The sequence below is a fragment of the Pelophylax lessonae genome (assembly GCF_965119305.1).
Source record: "Pelophylax lessonae genome assembly, chromosome: 10".
Taxonomy (NCBI): Eukaryota; Metazoa; Chordata; class Amphibia; order Anura; family Ranidae; genus Pelophylax; species Pelophylax lessonae.
In genome coordinates, this window is record NC_138777.1 from 175,634,906 (window position 1) to 175,658,425 (window position 23,520).

Below are 23,520 nucleotides of genomic sequence, written 5' to 3' on the forward strand. Positions count from 1 at the left end.
ACAATCTAGTTGCCTTTAGTAAATCCACCCCAATGTATTTTAAATGGTACATTTTAAACCGTAATGATTGACAGGTGAATATACAGGACAGTCTATCATGAGTCAATAAAACTGGGTGTACTTGTATGCTGCTATGTTGTGCTATTGAGTGCTATAAGACTACAAAACGAAAAACGTACAAAACGGATCTCTTACACCCACCTATACACACTCTCTGAATGTGTATTGATTTGGAAAATGCTATTAAAAAGTGGTGCCGTGCTCCAAAAAGCTAATGTGCCAGTATCCCTTTAAAGAGGTTGTAAACTTGTTTAAAAATTTTTATTTTTTTTTACAACCTGCAAGAGAAAGACATAATGAGCTAGTATGCATCGCATACTAGCTCATTATGAAATACTTACCTTAGAACGAGCCCCCGCCGTGCCGCTCTCTTACCTGTATGACGGGCGACATGACATGTCGCTCATCTTCCGGGATCGCGGCATCCGGTCATCTGATTGGCCGGAGCCGCGGTGACGTCACTCCCGCGCACGCGCGCGGGAGCCGACGGTCACGGCACGGGGCTCTGAAGGAACGGCACGATCAGCCGTTCCTTCAGAGCGCATGCGCCAGTGACGTCACTGGCTGCATTAAAGGTAAATATCTCCTAAACGGTACATGTTTAGGAGATATTTACAGTACCTATAGGTAAGCCTTATCATAGGCTTACCTATAGGTACAACTTCCTGAGGAGGGTTTACTTCCTCTTTAAATTTGTTTGCATAGCAATTTTCAGAATCAGCATAATATATCAAACCATATATAACTGTAGCATGGTCGCAGGTTTCATCTGGAACTGCTCAGATTGTTCTGTTTTGTTATTAAAGTTTTTACAAGGCAATGGACCATTGAACTATGGAATATGTAGTTCAGGGATGAGTGAAGACTGTGGATCATCTGTTTGGCTGAACTATCCTCACAGAGAGCATTGGGACTCGCAAGGTCAAAAGGGAGTGTCTATATAAAGGGGCGGGACCAAGATTCGCTCTCTTGCCTCGAGGGCAGCGCGCTGTGAGGAGGGTAAGAGCTGCTGTGGAGTGCAGAGAAGGATAGGCCGGAGGCCTAGTGGACAGACACCGGGGAGAGAGAGCGGTGTGCGGACGGAGCTCGGTGGGCGAGTGGAGAGACGCTCAGAGAGACTGCGAGTGCTTCTGAGGAAAGCTGGATGCAAGCGGTGTTGACCACGGGACACGGAGTTCTTCATATTGGGTGAGAGAGATCCAGTATAGAGTGTATACTGTAATTAGTGGACTGAGCCAGGGTGGGCCTGAAACACAGTTTGAACAGAAGGCTGCCTTAGTTATATAACGGTGGCCACAGGACACTGCAGTGCTGAATAGTGCGTGGCGGATTAAAAGGCCTCACCCCGCCTTACCAGTGTTATAGATTGGGTACTAGTTATTTGGGTACAGGAATCTATCTTCCTCTTCAGTTTGGATTACAGTTAATTGTTACTCCTCAGTGTGGATTACAATTGATCATCACCTTTACCATGGATTACAAATACTTTCCCTGGATTGGCTAAGGATACCTTTGCCGGTGAAGACTAGCAAGGCCTTGCTCATTCAGGAGACTCTTGCAATCTAAAGTAAAGGGGGCCCCTATAGGATACAGAGTGCACTCTGATATACATATAGCATCATTTCAGGATATTAGATTCACTGAGTTTGGTTAGAAGTAGTTTGGAGTTATTTCTTCTTACAGTAAAGCATTGATTTTGGGTGGTCACTCTCACATTGTAATTGAGGAATAATCTATTTACAGATTATTGATACATTATTCCTCAATTATATAGCAATACATATATTTTAGGTTGCTCTCTGAGATCCTGAGTGCTAGCTCGCATTCAATTCTGGGTTGAGGATTCAGGATCTTTGGGATTGAAACTATTTGTTTGTTCTTTTAAACACAAGTCAAAGACAAGTAAATTTGCTTCTTTACCGCAATCTGATAGTGTCTAATTATTCAATATGTCAGAGCCTATAGTGTCAAGTGGGTTGGACAACACTCAGGGCAACAGAAGTGAGGAGGATGTGTGTTCACTTTGCCACTCCCCAGGGGGCAGGGCTACATAACATTAACAAAACAAACAATGCATCAGTTCATAAAGTGTCCTTTGGTATGAACTTGCTTGTATATGCTCAATCTTTCATAAAAAACAGACTTGTGTTCACATATCTAAACAATTGCTTCCTTAATTAAAGTTCACGACTATGTGCTCCAATCATCCACATACATTAGTGATAATCCCCTCATCTGATGAGTCCTTACCTGGGGGATAAGACCAACCAATGGTCTATATGCGCTTTTGTCCCTCTCTGGGGATCTGTTTTATGCTGTTTCACTCCTTTGGTGGCAATCTTGAGTTTGAAATCCTCTTTCTCTTACACTTATCTCCATACGCCCAAATCATAAAGAGAGAACGTTGGACATAGTGCTTTATTTTTTAAAACAACCGGTTTATTAAACACTAAATATAAAAACTCTCACATTTTCCTGGTGCATAGAGTGCACCAAACTGTAAAAAGCATTCATTCCTCACAGTGCTGGTAAAAGACAATCAGAAAGTATTACCACGGTATGCTGACAATGCGCGCCTCAGTGTGATGACAGATTGGCCTCTCCCTTGGGGCCACCAGGAAAATGTGAGTGTTTTTATATTTAGTGTTTAATAAACCGGTTGTTTTAAAAGATAAAGCACTATGTCCAGCTTTCTCGCTTTATGATTTGGGTGTATGGAGATAAGTGTAAGAGAAGGAAGATTCTAAATTCAAGATTGCCACCAAAGGAGTGAAACAGTATAAAACAGATCCCCAGAGAGGGACAAAAAAGATTAATTAACGTAGGGCTGTGTTATTTGAGTTACATGAAATCCATGTTACATGAATTACATGCTTATTCATTGAAATCCACATCATAAGATGACTACAAAAAGTGAAAAGAACATAGAATAATTTATGATCAAAGTACAGTAATCCCCCGCTCCATCGCGGTTCAGTTTTTGCGGTCCCAGTAATTAGCGTTTTTTTTTGTAATGTTACTTTACTATATAAATCATTAAAAATGAAATATTTTTGTGTTTTCCATAGCTCTTGCTCTGTCTCTTAGTATCTTTTATGTGTTAAAATGAGTTTCTATTGTTTTAAAAGTGTGTTTAAAGACCTTAAAATGCTTTTACACGTACAGTGACAGTAAAAAAAACATGCCTACAATGCATTTTAATAGGGTTTTTCTATTTCGCGGAATTTCACTTTTCGCGGCTGGGTCCGGAACGTAACCCCCGCAATGGAGGGGGGTTTACTGTACAGTTGTAATGTGGTGGTCAGAAAAAGCATACAAATTAATTGAGTACGTCTTTTAGGCCTGGAAGGTATTAGTGGAAGAATTGCACTAAAATATTAAATGCTTGCAAAAAGTCCTTTATCATTTATTAATTGCCTGATTTAATGGCAGAATTGTTAGAAAGATTTGTTCAAAATGGAACTTCAGTGGCTATAATAAAACATTACAAACAGGCAGGATTTGTTAATGCAGAAGAGACATTGTGGCATGGATTTACTAAAACTGGAGAGTGCAAAATCTGATGCAGCTCTGCATAGAAACCAATCAGCTTCCAGGTTTTCTGTCAAAGCTTAATTGAACAAGCGGAAGTTAGAAGCTGATTGGCTACCATGCGCATCTGCACCAGATTTTGCACTCCCCAATTTTAGTAAATCAACCGTACCATGTCTGCCGCTGTACATTGAGCTGCATACCCGCAACTTAGTGCACAACTTGGCCGTACCGGAAAGACTGCACTCCCGTGCATGCACGGGAATTATGTCACCTTGACCCAGCCAATTAAAATGGCCAAAGATCGATAACTGGAAGCTGTCGGCCCAAAGATGACAGCCAGTGGGAAGCTCCAGAATAACGCAGCGCTGGAGTTAAGATGAGTATTTTTCCGCTTTAGGATTTCATTTTGATATATAAAAGTATATACATATATTTAGCATATCCTGCTTTTATATGTTCTTTCCCTACGTTCACACCTATGTGTTTTTTTTTTTCATGCGTTTTTCCCAATTTGCAGAAACTCACTACAATCCATTTAACATGGTTTCCTATTGTACACGTTCACATCTATGCGCTTTGCGGCCAGTGCATTTTTGGAAACGGTCGGGGGCTTTTTTCCCCGCATTTTGCGTGTAATAGACTTCAATGGAATCACACCAGAAATGCAAGTGTTGTGTTTGTGATGTGACTTTTGTTGTGTTTTGCGTTTTTTATTTTTCCCCTTTAAACATTGTATATAGCTAATTGCTAAGGAGCGGGCTGTGATCGCCGCTGGCAGCTGAATGTAAAAAAAAAGAATTGCCAACAAAAAAAATGTGAAAAAAAAACAGTGTGGGGTCCATACCAGGTTCTTTGCATCTAGTATGGATTTGGAGAGGATACACCCTTGCCAAAATATAAAAAAAAAAAAATGACATGAGGTCCCCCCAAAATCCATACCAGTCCCTTATTCAAGCATGCAGCCCAGCATGTCAGAAAAGGGAGGGGACGAACGAGCGCCCCCCCCCCTCCTGAACCATACCAGACCACATGCCCTCAACATGGGGCAGGGGGCTCTTCCCCCCCCCCACCCCAAAGCACCTTATGCCCATATTGATTGAGACAAGGACCTCTTTCCGACAACCCTAGACCGTGGTCGTGCGGGCAGGGGGCTCTTCGGAATATTGAAGCCCACTTTACCAAGGGGACCCCCAGATCCCAGCCCCCCCTATGTGAATGAGTATGGGGTACCCCTACCTGTTCACCAAAAAAAAAGATGTGTAGTGTTACAAAACACAAGAGATGGGTTTTGACAAGTCCTTTATTAATAATTGTGTCTTCTTCTGGTATTCTTCCTCCGGGCTTCTTCAGTCTTCTTCTGGTCTTCTCCCTCTGGTCTTTTTCCTCTTATCCCTCATCTCTCCAGAGAAGAAAAACCGGAGGGAGAAGACAGCGGAGGGAGAAAAAGCCACGGGAGAGATAAGAGGGAGAATATACACCGGAGGGAAAAGACTCGAGGAAGAAGAAACCACCAAAGAGAGAATAGGGAGAAGAAACACCGGAGGGAGAAGACAGCGGAGAGAGAAGAAGCCACGGGAAAGAGAAGAGGGAGAATAAACACCAGAGAGAAAAGACTGGAGGAAGAAGAAACCCCCAAAGAGAGAAGAGGGAGAAGAAACACCAGAGGGAGAAGACAGTGGAGAGAGAAGAAGCCACGGGAAAGAGAAGAGGGAGAAGAAACACCAGAGGGAGAAGATCGGAGGAAGAAGACAGTCAAAAACCAACTCTTTTTTTTTTTGGTGAATGGATAGGGGTGCAATGTACCCTATACCCATTCACATGGGGGGGCTGGGATCTGGTGGTTCCCTTGTTAAAAGGGGCTTCCAGATTCCGATAAGCCCCCTGCCCGCAGACCCCCACAACCACCGCCCAGGAAGAGGCCCTTGTCCCTTTCAACATGGCAAAAATTGTGTGTTGGGGTGGGGGCGCAGATCCCCTCACCCCAAAGCAACCCCCCCTCATGTTGAGGGCATGCAGCCTGATATGGATCAGGAGGCGGGGCGTTCGCTCGTCCCCTCCCTTTCCTGACCTGCCGGGCTGCATGCTCGGATAAGGGTCTGGTATGAATTTTGGGGGACCCCACGCCATTTTTTTACACATTTTGGCATGGGGGTGTCCCGTCCAAATCCATACCAGACCTGAAGGGCCTGGTTTGGACCTGGGCAGGGACCCCACGTGTTTTTTTCTTCACGATTTTTTTTTTTTGCCAGCAATTCTTTTTTTTTTTTTTACATTCAGCTGTCAGTGGGGAGCCCTGCTGACCGCTTATGACTCATTGGTTGGCCAAGACTCGGCGGCCGGCTTCCCAGCCTGTTCCTTCGCAACCAGCTACATACAGTATGCATAGAGTGTGTTTAAAGCAAAAAAAAATAAAATGCAAAATGCATAAAAACTGCTGAAAGAACGCATAAAAAAAACAAGGGCTTAAAAATGCAAAACGTGCCTGAAAAACGCTTCAAGCTCAGCCCGCATAGATGTGAACCTAGGCTTACTGACAGGGAAACTGGTTCATCCAATGATAGTCACAACAGTGCTTACATTTTCTTATTTTTTTCATTTTCATATTTTCTGATAATACTGTGTACCTATAAGATGAATCTCACAAAACAATTTTTGTCCATGTTAATCTTTTTTATGATTTTTTTTTTATGGTACATCTTTTGGTTCTAAACCTGCTTAGTGATACTAAAGTCCTGTTTATTTTTCTTTAAAAATAACAAACAGGTCATGCTTACCTGCAGTGGATTTGCACAGAGCAGCCCCGATCCTCCTCTTCTTGGGTCCCCTGCCGGCACTCCTGGCCCCTCCCTCCTGCTGAGTGCCCCCACAGTAAGCAGCTTGCTATGGGGGCTCTCGTGGCGAGCTGCAGCTATGTGTGTCCATATAGACACGGAGCTGCAGATGGCCCCACCCCCTCTCTCTCCTCATTGGCTAACTGACCTTGATTGACAGCAGCCGCTGCTGTGTTTCAGCCAATCAGGAGGTAGAGTCTCGGACTGCCAAGACACTCGTGGACATTGCTGGATGTAGATGGGGCTCAGATAAGTTCTAGGGGGGCTGAGGGGGGCTGCTGCTTGAATAAGGCTTTTTATCCTAATGCATAGAATGCATTAAGATAAAAAAAACTTTCTGCCTTTAGAACCACTTTAAGGGTCTTTTCAAACGGGCTTTCCGATCAGGTCTGCCTGTCAGTTTTTCAGGCGGACCTGATCAGACCCTCCAGTCTCCCCTATGAAGCGGCAGATGTCAAAAGACATACAGTATTTCTGCTGCCACCCTCTGCCATCTGATCCGATCCTACCTGCAAAATCTAGACGGATGGAGGTCCTATTTTTATCCGTGTGGCAGATCAGATAGGATCAGATTAAAACGGACAGGCGGTCCATTTCCACCAGATTTCCCCATGGAGGAGAGCCGAACTGTGTCCGTGTCCGCTCTGCACAGTGGAGTGGACAGGACCCGTCATCCGCCTGTTCAGCAGGGATCAGTGGAGCGATCATGTACATAAAAGAGATAATATGGCACCCCGGGATCACATTGCTAGGTAATAACACTGCCAGCAAAATTGGGAAAACGACTCACCTAATAATGGTGGCGCCTACCCTTCAGACTCCAGAACACAAACTGTAGCCAAAAAAGAAGTGGGTGAAAGAAGCCCGAAGGAGTTCATAGAACTCCTTCGGGCTTCTTTCACCCACTTCCTTTTCTGCTTCAGTGGAGCGATCCCCTGCTGAGCAAGTGGAATCTGCAAGACTGTGGCGCCCATGTGAAAGGGGTTTTAACCCCAGGGCTGAAGATAATTTTAGGAAATAGCAGCAGCAAAAAGTATAGTTTATTAGTAGGAGGCAAAATAGGCCTCTTTGACAGTACATATCAGTTAGCCTTTCTCACAGAATGGGGTTGATACTGGTGGATACCATCTTGTGTAAGTATCTTTGTGAAAAAGTATCAGTGCACTTTAGCACGGCATCTTCAGATCATCACTTCTTTTCTCTGTCCCCTCATAGGTTATCTATGCTGTTGCTTTCAACTTTTAACATACAACTGAAACAGACTTTGATATTTTACTTCATGGTAATCAATGCTGCTGCTCTCAACATGCCCCCGCCCCCCCCCCCCCCCAACTGAAACCTGGCTCTTTGCTAGCATTGTTAGCACTGGCTCCCCCAGGTAAACCAACGTAGGGCCACGTCGGTCGTGAGCAGGGAGCTAGGGGGCGAGTGTGCGCCGTTGGCGGCATGCTCCCGCCCCCAGTTGGCAGCGGGGAAGCCGATGCACGGGTCAGGCAGCTCCGATTTCCGTCTGACACCTGCGATTGCTCCCTGCTGAGAGAGAAGGACAGTCAGCTGTTGTAAACACAGCTGACCGTTCTTCTCCCTGGAATGATCATAGAGCCCCTGTGATCCTTCTATATAGGATCACAGATTTCTATGGTCATTTCAGAAGCCACGCCCCCCCCCACAGTTACAATCACTCCCCTAGGCTCACAGTTAACCCCTTGATCACCCACAATGTTAACCCCTTCCCTGCCAGTGTCATTATTACAGTAACAGTGCATATTTGTAGCACTGATTACTTTAGTAATGTCACTGGTCCCCCCAAAATTGTCAAAAATGTCAGTTAGGGGTCCGATCTGTACGCAGCAATGTCGCAGTCCCACAAAAAATCGCAGATCGTCGCCATAACTAGTAAAAAAATAAATAAAAATAAAAATGACGCAAATCTTTCCCATAGTTAGTAGACGCAATAACTTTTGCGCAAATCAATCAAAATACACTTACTGCGGTTTTTTTTACCAAAAATATGTAGCAGAAAACAAATTGACCTAAAATGTTAAAAAATTTTGATTTTTAAATTTTTTTTTGGGGAATGTCATATAGCTCTTTTTTTGTTTATAGCGCAAAAAATAAAAATCACACAGGTGATCAAATACCACCAAAAGAAAGCTCTATTTGTGGGGAAAAAGGATGTTTGGGTACTGCATCGCATTACCGTGCAATTGTCAATTAAAGTCACGCAGTGCCAAGTTGAAAAAAGTGGCCTGGTCATTAAGGGGGCAAATCCTTCTGGTCTTAAAGTACAGAAGCATCCAAAACTGTGCCTTGCCAAAGGTCTGACCTGGGGACCAGAGGAAGCACCTGAGTATCCTGCCCAAGTGTCTTGAAAGGCTTGTAGAAGCCTCACATTTTGCCCAGGAAGTCCTGGTAGATGACCTTAAAGGGTAACTTCATTTGTGGGGAAAACAATAGAAAAAAAAATAAGATAGTATATACAATTGCGACACAAATCATATTGTAATTGAATGTTATTAAAAATTACCTTTTTTTCTGCACCACTGTAATTTTCTGTAGTGCAATATGGCTACCTCAATGTGTACAGATACATCATTTTCTGCTTGTGTAATTGGCTCCCTGATTTTCCCAGAAGTCTGCACTAAGTTACAAGTCAGATTTCAGGCATCCCCTGTAACAAAAATGTCATTTTTAGTAAGATACATTTAATAGGGAATCATGTATAAAGGGATGCAGACCCAGCAGCTTTCCGCATTAGAGCCCTGCAGGTGCAGCAGCTGATTGAGAAATATGGAACCATTCCCATTAAAAAAAAAAGTTTTAACAAAAGTAGGGTTACTCCTTAAGTTATACAGTAGTTAGAGCATCTGTGTATCACACAGCTAGGGTTTACTGTAAATAAAAAAAATAGAATTGCCAAATCACAGCAGAGTGCTGAATTCACTGGAGAAAGCAGACAGTCTCCACTTGAAAATTGCAATATGCAAGGAAACTAGGAGAGCACCAATTACATAATTTTATTTTTGATTCTGTAATACAAAATAATTATCTGAGTTCATCCTGGCTTAATGAATTTTAATGATCAAGACAGAACATTCATTATTTTATTCATTTCATCCAGGCTCCACTGATCATTATAATGAACATTAAGTGAACTGAACTTAGAGGAAGCAGTCACTTGTCAATAAACTGAGTTAACAAGTTGCCAAGTCTTTTTAACTTACAGAAAGCATACTACAACTATGTTTGGACTGGCATTACTGTAGCTGTGGAAATCTGTCCAGACTGTTTGGTAACGAGAAATTCTTAGGGAAGGATCAAAAAGACTGGCTTATGGGGCAATGATAGTAGCAGCAGATAGCAGAGTTGGTGTTGGAGACCTGTTTGTCTTTCTGCACTGTCACAACAGTCTGCCTGGATAGACTAGAAAAGGTGTGTTTGACAGAGTCAAAAATGCAAAGTGTGGTAAGGGTCACCATGTAAGAGAGCTAGCTAACAATCGTACCAAGACTCCTCTGTAGGTTAAAAATAAATAAATTTTATCAGTTTGGTTAAGCTTCTTTCGTAGATTATGCTTTGGATCAATGAAGAGTTATGCATGTTGGGAGACTGAAAACCTGGGAATGAATAACAAAAAACCTGATAATAATCATATTAAATTGAGTGGAGACTAGAGTTGGGTCTGGTAGAATGAGGACTGTGGACTCTTAGGATAAAACATATCAGGATGTTAAAGTCCTGTAATGCTCTGTAGCTGCCAGAAGCTGGACAGTTACTTTCTCCTCACCCTTGGGCAGGGCTGCCGATTGTGGCAGGACGGGAGGACAATTACAGAACAATGCACTGTGTCTGGGTCTCTCCCTCCAGCAGCTGAAAGTGGGTTTCTCCTCCTCTCCCTCCCTCCGGCTTTCAGCTGCTAGAGGGAGAGACATAGACACAGTGCATTGTTGTCCTCCCATCCTGCCCCACGGATCCTCTTTCCTGGGCTGCCCACATCTGAATACCCCCTGCATGCCCAGGCCCCCCCTTGTCCCCCTACAGTGCTGCCAGCTTCCCTCTCCCGCCGGCTGCTACGGGCACACAGGCGGATGAGGTGGGGGAAGGGGTAAATATGTAATTTACAGGCCCCTTCCTTTTTTGAATTGGAAACAATGAGTGATTGGCACCGATCGCTCCTGTGTCAATTCATAACTGAGCATAGTAAACTGTGTTAACTCTGCTTTAGTTTATAAATAGACAGGAGCCTCTGTCTCCTGTTCATTTATCTTCAGTGCAACAGAGGCTACAGAGAAAGGAATTAAAGAATAATAAGAAAGGGGGTGCTTCATGAGCCCCACTTCTTTATGGGATGGCGGTAAGGGTAATAAAGAAATAGTTTTTAATATTAGGACCATTAAAGAAGCTAGACAAGGTCTGGGTAATTCAGCCTGTCAGGTAGAGGTACAGTAAGGTGTTGAACTTTTGACCCAGGTCAAATGTTTTGAACTTCCTGCCTGAATTAAAGTGTGTATCCAGGCAGTTTTTAAGCTAGTAAGGGTCTTTCCCGCTTTTTATCAACTATCTCTGGGCAGTTTAGCGCGTGGAGGGTTATCTCCCGCTCAATTAGCCCGCTCTTTTGCCAGAAAACCAGTCTGTTCTGGCTCTATTAGGACTATTTAAACAGGTGGCCGCGGGGCTCCGGGTCACTTCTTACCTCAAGACCTTCTATCAAGATCCCTGGATTCGTTTCCTCATGAGTCTACTACGGCAACTAATCGAGAAGGCTGGCGGTACCGGAGGAGAAGAGTGGGTGCGAAGATGTCTCGATTTACCCATCCAGCAAGATCTCCCTTCGTTGGCAGCACCATCGGAGCCGGCTTTTCAAGCTTCTGCGGAATCGGCGAGCGGTGCCCCGGAGGTCTTGAGCGCTGGAGAAGACACATCTTACCCAGTGGAAGCCGCTAGTAGAATGTCCGGGTCGTCGCACATGCGCAGTGTGGTCGATTCGGTCACGTCCGGTCCGGAAGAAGGAACGACAAAACGGAGAAGACTGCCCCGGAAGCGGTATTCGCCGGTCACCGGAAGAACAACTCGGACGGCTACTCCTCAAGGATCGCCCGGAAGAAGAAGAGGATGTCGGAGGTCGTCCCCCAACCGCACGGAGGCACCGGCGGAGCGCAATCCCTCCCCTGGGCACAGGGCAGCGTCAGTCGGGTCGAGAGCATCGGAGCGGCCGGGAGCTTCTACCGCAGCAAGAGGCGGAACGGACACATCCCAACGGGCTGAAGCAGCTACAGCACAGGTCCCGGGTGAGTTCACTGCCCAAGATACAATGATCCTTATGATGTCCAGTATTCTAAAAGAGTTCAAATCCTTCACCAGCCAGTTTAGGAAGCAGTCTGTACCCAGTGACGCAGCTGATGTCTGGATGGCCCCTACTGTTGAGGATCCTCAATCTAACCAGCCTAATGCTTATGAGTTGGCTAAAAAGAAAAATTGGCGGTTCAACCTTCCTTAAAGTGGGGGGTAAAAGAGGTGAGCTTGTGGCTGGATTTATTTTTACCTCAACGGGCCTTTCCGCCCAAGCAGTCTAGTAACCCACAGGCTAACTTGCAGTCCTTTCGAAAAGGCATATGTTTCAACTTTAATGAAACAGTTTGCAAGTGGCCAGGCACTTGTAAATTCAAACATGAATGTGCCTTCTGCTCAGGGGCCCACCCATTATCTAAATGCTTTAAGAGGATGTCAATCTCTCAACAACCAGGAGGATTTCAGAAAGGCCCCCACGCCAGTGAAACTGGCAGAAATGCTGCCATGGCTCCTCAAGTACCCAAACAAGGAGAAGGCACACTTGCTAATTGACGGGTTTGCCTTCGGTTTTTTGTTACCTTCCTTTAAAGGTAAGGGTTGTGTCATTCACAAAAATCTAAAATCTGTAGACGGTTTGAAAGAAATTGTAGCTGAAAAAATAAATTCTGAATTAGAATTAGGCAGGTTTGCAGGCCCTTTCTCTGAGCCCCCTTTTATCAATTTCAGAATATCCCCATTAGGTATAGTGCAGAAAAAAGAACCCAATACATATAGACTAATTCACCATCTGTCTTACCCTACGGATGATTCCCTTAATGATGATATCAATGACACTTTGTCTGCGGTTAAGTATGCAACATTTGAAGACGCATTGGATAGGCTGAGGTTGGCAGGAAAGGGAGCTCTTTTGGCTAAAGCAGACATTAAATCAGCATTCAGACTTATATACTGCCTATACACCCTAGTTCATATAATTCGTTAGGCTTTTATTTTAACAACAAGTTTTATTTCGATAAATGTCTCCCAATGGGGTGCTCTTTATCTTGTTTTCTTTTTGAGAGTTTTTCAACGTTTCTGGAATGGGTAGTATCTCAGTTGACAGGTTCTCATTCAATAGTTCACTATTTGGATGATTTCTTGCTTATTGGGCCTCCCTCTTCTCCTTTATGTTTATTTTTGTTAAACACATTTATGCAAGTTTGTAATCTTTTTGGGGTCCCCCTGGCCCTAGAAAAAACTGTTTTTCCTTCCACTTCACTAGTTTTCTTAGGTATAACAATCGATGCCGAGCGGATGGAATTTAGGCTCCCTGAGGACAAGTTGGATAAACTTCGCAGATCTCTTCTAACCACAATACGGCGAAGAAAGGTTTGCTTGAAGGATCTGCAATCCTTGTTAGGTCTGTTAGCATTTGCTTCCAGAATAATTCCAATGGGTAAAGTATTTTCCAGGAGAATTTATACTGCCATTTCAGGTTTGAAGTCTCCTTCATCACATGTGCGAATTTCGGCAGATCTGAAGGAGGACTTATTAGTTTGGGCACATTTCCTTCTCCTTTTTAACGGCGCTTCCGTGTGGCAGGAGCAGTTTATCATTGATGAAAAGTTCTTGTTATTTACGGATGCTGCTGGTTCAAAAGGTTTTGCTTCCATTTGGCGCAACCACTGGTGCGCCGCGCCATGGTGCATCAAATGGGTAAGCGCAGGCTATGTCCGTAACATAGTTTTGTTGGAACTATTCCCCATAGTAGTGGCTTTGGAACTATGGGGACAACATTTTGTAAACAAAAGTATAATGGTAAGAACTGACAACAAGGGCGTGCTTTTTGCGATCAACTGCTTGTCATCCAAATCGCCGCCCGTTACCATTATGCTTAGGTATATGGTAGCTAAATGTTTACATTATAATATCTGGTTAAAAGCTTCTTTTGTGCCCGGGAAGTCTAATACTTTGGCAGATTGTCTGTCTCGTTTCCAGATGGAACGCTTTTTTCATCTGTTGCCGGAGGCAGACAAGACTGGACATCCTTGCCCTGCACACCTTTGGGATTTGGTCTGACTAGCATTGTTGAAAACATTGAAGGGTCTCTGGCGCCATCGACTCTCGCTGGATACCAATCAGCATGGTGGCAGTGGTCGCAGCATCTTCGGAGTTTCAACTTGCAGTCGGATTTCTTTTCAGAAGGCGTACTTTTATCTTTCCTAGACTCTTTATTCAAGAAACGTTTGTCTTGGTCACACATCAACAAGATCTTAGCAGGCGTTTCCTTTTTTAGCAAGCTCAAAGGAAATCCAGCGTGTTTATCCTATTTTTCTGTGCGTCAAGCGTTGAAGGGTTATAGGAAATGCCATTTTAGGGTAGATAACAGACAACCCATCTCATTAGATCTACTATTAAAATTGTGTATGGCTTTAAAGGAGGTTTGCTTTTCTGATTACGAAGTAACCTTATTTAGAGCCGCATTTTCATTGATGTTTTTTGCAGCATTCAGGATTTCTGAGCTGTTACCAGACAAAAAATTGGGTTTTTCAGGTCTGAAATGTCAAGACATTATTTTTTCCCCTACAAGTGTTAACATTTTTTTATCCCATTCTAAAACAGATCAGTTAGGCATGGGTAAACGGATCTTACTGCACGAATTTAAAAATCCAGCCATATGCCCAGTTAAGCTCTTAAAAGAGCTGGTAGCTAAAAGACCACTTTTGAATGATGTTTTATTTATTCATGCCTAGGGAAAGTTTTTGTCTCGGTACCAATTTTGTGCAGTGCTACGCATGTGTTTAAAAGTTTTAAACTTGAGTGCTGCAAAAATAACTTCACATTCTTTCCGCATTGGAGCAGCCACCGAAGCGACTAGATTAGGCTTAGATGTTGAATCAGTAAAGCACATTGGTAGATGGGCCTCTGACTCATACAAATCTTATATTCGCCCTAATCCTTTTGTTTGAATTTCAGGACAGCAACTCGCAATTTGGATCTTAGGCCACTCCTTCTTTCACTGGGCTCTACTGAGGGCGAAGATGAGAGTGTATACCGAAAACCTGGGATTGGACGAGAAAAAATACAAGGTTTTTTGGTTTAGCAAACGCGGTATGCTTTGGGCGGAATTGATCCCTTTTATTTCTAGGTTAGAAGGTTTTACTCCATCCCCTAATATAATCATTATACACTTAGGAGGAAATGACATTGGGAAGGTCAAAACTCTGGACCTGCTATTTAAAATTAGGGATGATCTTGCTATCATCCAATCAATTTTTCCCGAAGCAAAGTTAGTTTTTTCTGAAGTGATCCCACAATTGATTTCATTTAAGTATCATAGCTTGAGGCAACTGGAAAAGATGAGAAAGCGTCTGAATAGGGGGCTTTCCAAATTGCTTGCCGAATTGGGAATCCTACCTTACAGACATTTAGAACTAGAAGGTGGTTTAGCTGGTCTTTATTGGAAAGACGGTGTGCATTTGTCAGACATCGGTTTGGATATTTTTAACAATAATTTAGGCTCTTGCATAGAACTGGCCGCGAGTGGGGTGTGTGGGGATAGGCGGAAAATTTCCGCCTGTCTTATGGATATTGGCTATAAGGCCACATTCACACCTGAGCGTAGCGGTTTCGTGCGTTTTTACCGCGATTTTACCGCGATTTACAGGCATTTTTACAGGCGTTTTTTGTGCAGGCGTTTTTAGATTGAATAGAAACCAATGGAAAACGCCTGTAATCTGCCCAAAAAGAAGCTCATGTACTTTTTTGAGCGTTGGGCGTTTTGCTTACAGCGTCAAAACGCTCAGATGTGAACAGGGGCCATTGAAATGAATAGGATTTGTCTTGTTAGGCGTTTTGAGAGCTGATCCTAGAGCAGAAAAACTCCCCAAAAACGCCCAAAAACGCCTACATGTGAACGGAGCCTTAAAGTTTAAGTCATGTTTGTCAACCTGAGCCGTAGGGCTGGGTTGCTTGTTTATGTGATCTGAAGTTTTAAATGTAAACAAAGTCTGACGTTTATTTATATATATTAAGCCATTAATTAAAGCAGCCGCTGACTTTTTATCTCCAAACGATGTCTGGCGTCTTTTACTTTAATTATTTTATACTGAGTAAGTAAGTTTTTAATTATTTAAGGTTTACATCTTGCCTGCCATTCCCATCTGTGTCCTCAATTTCTTTGTCTTTCTCAAAGCTGAGACACCCCACCACATTGGGAAGAAAAATGTAAAAACTGGAAAAAATGATTTTATATTTTCAAATGTTTGTAATTGGGGGTGGGGGTTGGGCTGTCAGGTAGGCTGTACAGGGTGGCGTAATTTCTAATGGCAGCCCTGCCCTTAGGGCATATATAAATAGGCTGTGGGAGGAGGAGGAGTGGCAGCTTCCTCTTCATTGGAAAGCTAGGACTTTCCTCCCTTGTGGAGCCTTACCAGGGACATTGGGAAAAAAGCATGACCTATGTGTGATGAGGAACTGTTTGAAAGGAAGTTCTTATAATAAAGAACAATTCCAAGCATGGCTATACTATACATAGTTACATTGGTCCAGCTTGTAACTATGTATATACCATACCTGGCTGGTCCCTCTGGAATCTGGAAATCACTCAAGTAGACACTGCTACTCCAGTGATCACTACTTGTTTCTGGGTTTACAACAAATGGGTGCACTCTTGTTTACTGGACACAAGAGGCTAGCCTCTCGGCAGGGGGGCTTCAGAGAAAGCTTTGCATTTTCTGATTGAATGCAAAACATTCTCTGGTTGGACAAGGCAGGAAGACACGGTGGTGACATCATAATGGACAATGCATCAGGCCGGCCACTCAGCATGAGACCTTGAAGCAACTGGAGTTTACTGACGTAGCAGTGTCTACTTCACTGATTTCTAGCTTCCAGGAGCGCATCCGCCAGGTATGGTATACTGTAAGTAGAAAGACATAAGTGATACACTAGCATTAGGGGTAGGTGAAGGGTTGACTTACGGTTAACCCTAGGTTCAGGGGTTACAAGGGCTACTTTAGGTGTCAGGTTTTTTAATACAGTACTTACCTTTTTTCAAACATTTTCTAATCTGCCCCCGTTGAATGCATGGTCATCATGCTCCTATCATCTAATCAAGTAATGGGTGGTTCTCAAAGAAGTGTCTCTAACAGAATGCTATATTGTACTGTGCATGCAGGGTACTTTAATGACATGCAGCTGGGGGCTGGTCCATGGCACCCAGAGGAAGTGGGTATAGTGACACTAGATGTCACTCAACCCAGAAGAGAACCAGTAATATACCACAGGGTGACAAGCTTTTGGGGGGCAGTGCTGGAAAAGAGGCAAGAATCGCATTTACATTTGATTTTGGTACCGAATTTCCTACACCGAATTGTACTGCACAGGGCTTTTTTGGTCCAAAGAAACCTGGAATGCATGGAAAGGAGAAGAAGGTACAACCAGAAACAATTAGAAGTCTAGGAGGAAATTGTCAGTGATCACCTTCACCACCCAATGGATATTTTATATTAATTTATGAAGCCATTCATAATACCAAGGTGGTGGGAGATCTCTCTAGATTCCTGAAGTAAAAACCCACCTGGGGATGAAAACATATCTTATTTACTGTGAAAGAACAGGTTTCCCCATAAATTAATGGTTCTACTGTGAATGTAGTTAGGCAGGTATTTCAGCTGGGAGAAAAATAGCTTAAAAGCAGCACTTTGCAAAAATCCAGGCAGTTGGACCTGACTGACCAAACAGACAAAACATTTTGTCTGAATACATAGTTCAGCTCCACCTTTCATACTGGCAGTAACACTTTTCACAGGGTTGTAAAGCAACGGCTAGCAGGCAGGGCCGCTGATAGGGGGGGACTACCAGCCCTCTTGTAGGGGGCCCGAGCACACAGAGGGGCCCACACAGAGAGGGGGATTAGTGATGGACAACAAAAACAGAAATCTTCCTCCAGCACCTGAATCTGATCTGTCCCTCTCCCTGCTATCAGCTTTTATCTGTTGAGAAAGAGACAGTCGTCCCTCACTAATCCCCCTCACTTGTGTGGGCCCCCCTCCCAGCACTTATCTCTGCTCAGGAGTTTATTTGTAAATTGGAACTTTGTTTCTCTCTCTCTCTGTCTCTCTGATCACTAAGCTCCAACTGCCCAGCCTGTATATTTTTCTTATCTTCTTTTTTATTTAACATAGTTTTTTATTTTTAGATTTAGCAGGAATTATGCGAGTTATGTTATATTTGTGTCTGATAATAGTGATTTTGTTGTAATTTTAGCTAAATATATCTTGGGGGGGGGGCCCTGCCAGGTAGCCTGTACGGGGCCCCGCGATTTCTAACAGCAGCCCTGCTAGCAGGTATTTAGGAGGTGTTACTTCTGCATCTAGACATCTATTTCTTTACTTCTTTTTTAGTACTGGGCACCAATTTTACGTTGCAGGACCATATCGCAACTATGAAGTGTTTGGCCCACAACTGCAATATGGCCCCTTTGATCTTAATGGGTGGGTTTAACAGGTGGTGCTGCCTCTCAAACTCCATAAAGGAGCCTGCGAGGACTAGAGTGTGAGACTGACCCACAGAGATAGTTGCTGTATCTTCTAGTTCACGCTGGGGAGACCAGTAGCTATGTGTGCCCACCTCATAGAGGAACTGATCGTGAGGAGCCAATATTGAAGACTTGAGACTGCTGGGCCAACTGATCACCAAGTTTATGCCAGGATTTGTTAGATGAGCTACAGAGTTTAATCCCTTATCACCCACAATTAATGCAATATTGACAGATCCTTACCTAACAACCAATTAGCCATGTTTTGTGAACAGCATTAAAGAGATAGCTACATGTGCACCACCTCACAGAAGGGCCCCAAGAGCCAGCTAACCTTGACAATTCGGCACCAGATACTTTAGACACCACCAGGGATACCCCTTTGCCAGTAATCCATACAGCCACCTGCTATTGGGGCTGTATGCATAGAGTGCACCCAGGAACATTGCTTGAGTAGCTATTGCTAAGCATTACAATGAGGTTTTTTTATGCCATTTGTGATTTTACGGTTAATGCTATTTTTACTGATACTGTGTGGACTAGTGTAATGTGGCTTAGCCTTATTCTGGCATAAGTCATTGTCTGTAGGTAAGGCTACTGCCTGTCAGTTAATCAAATGTATTTTGTTGCCCTGTTTATTTGTTCTATGTATTGTATTTGCTTACCCTTCAGTAATACAATAATAAAACCTGCATACAGTTGACGCATACCATAGAGGTGGTAAAGTATTTGCACAGATGCAGCATACATGTGGGACAGGAGTCAGATGCAGTAAAAGTTTAGTTGCAGTGGTATAGAGTTTGCAGTTTGTTAGTGTCCTGCTCTCAGCAAATCAGTCTCATTAAGCAATGTCAGTGCTGAACGGATAGCCCTCTCACCAGATCCTGGGGTACAGATGCAGGTGTCCACAGCTGAAGTGTCCCCTTCAGTCTCTCCACGAAGCCTATGACAAACAGCGTTGGGAGCAGATGGTCAAATAATTTGGGTACTTTGTGTAACCTTGTGATGGTATATGTAAATTTTGTGTGATATGTTACTAGTATTGTGATATTTTGTGATATCCAATCCACCGGACGGATGTCGAACCTATCTCTATCCGTCTGTTTTTTGTGGACCGAATCGGATATCAGAGGGTGACAGCGGATACATGTCTACTGACATCTGCCGCCCCGTAGAGAACATGGGGTGGTCCCATCTGATCCGCCTGAAAAACGGACAGGCGGACCCGATCAGTCCACTGGTGTGAAAGGGGCCTAACAGACATGTACAAATCTCAGCACATTGATTTGTAAAATATCAGGAGTATCTCATTTCACAGCCTAGCGTATGCAATCTTCTTTGGGCAGAACTCTACTGACGACAGCAAATCCCTGTGACAGCAAACAAGTATGAAACAAATAAGGGTGGCTGGCCCAAATTAACTATTTCCTTTACTTTGACTAACAGATGCTCTCGCTGTACACGCTATATAAACTGTATGTAGCATCAGCTACGTACAAGATACAGCACTATGTTCCAGAAACAGGAATGTTCTGTTCCCAATCAAGTTGGGTTGAGTGCTGCTCAGCAATTCACAGGAAGCCTTGTATTTTATCAATGAATACAAAGCTTCCTCTGATTGGCTGAGGTGAAGATTGTGACGTTATCCGCCCACCACATTCGCCACTCACATTTATTGTGTGGTGGCTCAGCTCCTAACTGTGCAGTATAGGAAAAGAAAAAACTGTGGCCAGCTGCGCTCCAGAGGCCACCTTTAATTTACATAAAATTCTTAAAAACAACAATCACAGTGAAGGTAGGGAAAAAAAACTGCTGATGCATTTCATGCTGAACTATAGCTTACTCATACATCCATAACACATTGTTAAGCACAGGTTCATTGTGAAACACATCAACAGTTTTTTTCCCTACTTTTACTATGATTGCTATTTTTTGGAGCTCTGGTTCACACTAGGATGCGATGCAGGAAACCCGGAGTGCAGCTGTCCAGCCTAACAACACTCATTGTAATGCCTCCCATATTCCTGTCCTTTTAACATGGTGACAGTAAGCTGACACCTATGCTGTATCAGTTTGTTGTCCCCATATTAAAAGGGCAGGAATAAGGGTGGCATTACAATGAGGGGTGGTGGGGGCTGACACTGACACAGTAGAACTACCCTGTGTCTTGTTGCTGTGCTCAGTCTCGCCATGGCGTATGACCCGTGACATGAAACTGTCTTCCACAACCTCATCTTAGTAGCAGAGTTTGGCTGTTCCTCACCCAGTTTTAAAGGGATTGTAAAGGCAGAAGTTTTTTTTATTTTTTTATTGCATAAAGGAGTTGTAAAGTCAGAAGGTTTTTTATCTTAATGCATTCTATGCAATAAAATAAAAAAACCTTCTGGGTGTAGCAGCCCAGCACCCCCTAATACTTACCCAAGCCCCATCTCTTTACAGCGATGTCGACGAGTCCCCTAGACTCTTTCTCCTGATTGGCTGAGACACAGCTGCGACGCCATTGGCTCCCGCAGCTGTCAATCAGTTAGTTAGCGAATAGGAGAGAGAGGGGGCGGGCCGAACGGCAGCTTTGTGTCTGACTACACACACGAAGCTGTGGCTCGGCTCGGGTGCCCAAATAGCAAGCTGCTTGCTGGGGGGGCACTTAACAGGAGGGAGGGGCCAGAAGCAGCAACAAGGGACTCGAGAAGAGAAGGATCTGGGCTGCTCTGTGCAAAACCAACTGAGGAGGTAAGTATAACATGTTTGTTATTTATTTATTTTTTTCAACAAAACTAGACTTTACAATTACTTTTAGATAAAAAAATCTTCTGTGTGCAGCAGCCCCCCTCAGCCCCCTAATAGTTACTTGAGCCCCATCTCTATCCAGTGATGTTGCAGGAGTGTCTCAGCTGCCCTGGACTCCCCTCCTCATTGGCAGCAGCGTGGCGCGATTGGCTCCAGCTGCAATCAATTAAAGTCAGTCAGCCAATCAGGAGAGAGAGGGGCGGGTCACGGCTTTGTGTCTGGATTGACACAGGGAGCTGTGACTCAGCTCGGGGGCCCCCCATAACAAGCTGCTTGTTGTGGGGGCACTCAACAGGAGGGAGGAGCCAGGAGCAGCAATGAGGGACCCGAGAAGAGGAGGATCCGGTGTTCTGCCAAAAACTCCAACTTGCTGAGATCTCCAATGATGTTATTTCTGGTGAGTGTACACCAGGAATAATTGGAGATTTCCACCGCTTGGTGTTTTTGCACAACACCAGCAGCCTATACACTCCAGTAGATTCTATAATTAGTGCAGATTGTTAGTCCACAGACCAACATTCTGCACAAATTATAGCATCTACCGGAGTGTATAGGCTGCCGGTGTTGTGTGAAAACACCAAGTGGTCGAAATCCCCAATTATTCCTGGTGTACACTCACTGGAAATAACGTCATTGGAGATCTCAGCAAGTTGGCGTTTTTGGCAGAACATCGGGCTGCTCTGTGTAAAACCAACTGCATGGAGCAGGTAGGTATGACATGTTTGTTATTTTTTTTTAAAATGAGACCTTACAATCACTTTAAGCCTCCTACACAGCTGTTTCTGTTTCGGTTAATGACTGGGTTTCCACCTACATATGAAAATGATGATGATTAGCACCCGATTGGTATAATTGATTATTCATACACCTGACTCTAGTTCTACAAATTCCCTGACTTTGTGCAAAGTGTATAAAGTGTGCAAGTGTAAGAACCAATGCTGTTTGAAGCCAAAGGGTAGTCGCACCAAATATTGATTTGATTTTGATGTTCCTTTTGTTCGCTCATTGTGTATAAAGTGTGCAAATGTAAAGGCCTATACACACGATACGAAAATCGGAAGTAAAAATTCCTCCGGCGAACGATCTGCCGATTTTCGGATTGTTAGTATGGTGCTTCCGACAGCCGATTATTAATTTTCGGATGACAAAAACTGGATGTGCAGGCTATAAAATTTTTATCGTACGTCAACACAACGTCCGATTTTCGTTTAATTAGTACAGTTTTCGTCCGAAAAAAATAGTAAGAGCAAGACTAGGCATGCTCAGAAATGAAAGAACACATACAAAACAATTCAACACATGACATCACTTCTGAAGTAGAATTCTGTCGTACGGAAATTTTCGTATAAAAGTAACCTCTTCATTTTTGACATGAGACTAGCATGCAACAAAAAACGGACGAAAGATCGTCCGATAATATGATCGTGTGTACGAGGCTTTAGAATTGATGCTGTTTAAAGCCAAAGGGTAGTCACACCAAATATGGAATTAATTTTGATGTTCCTTCTGTTCGCTCATTGTGTATAAAGTGTGCAAGTGTAAAGGCCCGTACACACGAAATGAAAAATTGGAAGTCAAATTTCGTCCGAAGAACGTTCTGCTGATTTTCTGATTGTTAGTATAGTGCTTTCGAAAGCCGATTACAAATTTTCGGATGACAAAAATTGGATGTGCAGGCTATAAAATTTTTATTGTACATCAACACAACGTCCGATTTTCGTTTAATTAGTACAGTTTTCGTCTGAAAAAAATCGTAAGAGCAAGAATAGGCATGCTCAGAGACGAAAGAACGCATACAAAACAATCCAACACATGACATCACTTCTGAAGTAGAATTCTGTCGTACGGGAATTTTCATATAAAAGTAACCTCTTCATTTTTGACATGAGACTAGCATGCAACAAAAAACGGACGAAAGATCGTCCGATAATATGATCGTGTGTACGAGGCTTTAGAATTGATGCTGTTTAAAGCCAAAGGATAGTCACACCAAATATTGATTTGATTTCGATGTTCCTTCTGTTCGCTCATTGTGTATAAAGTGTGCAAATGTAAAGCCCCGTACACACGATCAGATTATCGAACGATCTGTCGTCCGTTTTTTGTTGCATGCTAGTCTCATATGGAAAGTGAAGAGGTTATTTTCATATGAATTTTCCCATACGACAGAATTCAACTTCAGAAGTGATGTCATGTGTTGGATTGTTTTGTATGTGTTCTTTCGTCTCGGCCTAGTCTTGCTCTTAAGATTTTTTTCAGACGAAAACTGTACTAATTAAACGAAAATCGGATGTTGTGTTGACGTACGATAACAATTTTATAGCCTGCACATCCAGTTTTTGTTGTTCAAAAATCCGTAATCGGTTGTCGAAAGCACTATACTGACAATCCGAAAATCAGCAGATCGTTCGTCAGACGAAATTTCCCTTCCAATTTTCATATCATGTGTGCGGGTCTTAAGAATCGATGCTGTTTAAGAGCCGGTCCACACTAGCGCGA

The 23,520-nt window shown here is 43.4% G+C and overlaps 1 protein-coding gene across 1 annotated transcript in view; it reads left to right on the forward strand.

Annotated features, from left to right (window-relative positions):
* Nucleotides 1-23,520, forward strand: part of LOC309565539 (uncharacterized protein) — a 127,557-nt gene that overhangs the window by 41,723 nt on the left and 62,314 nt on the right. The gene's annotated exons all lie outside the window — the stretch shown is intronic.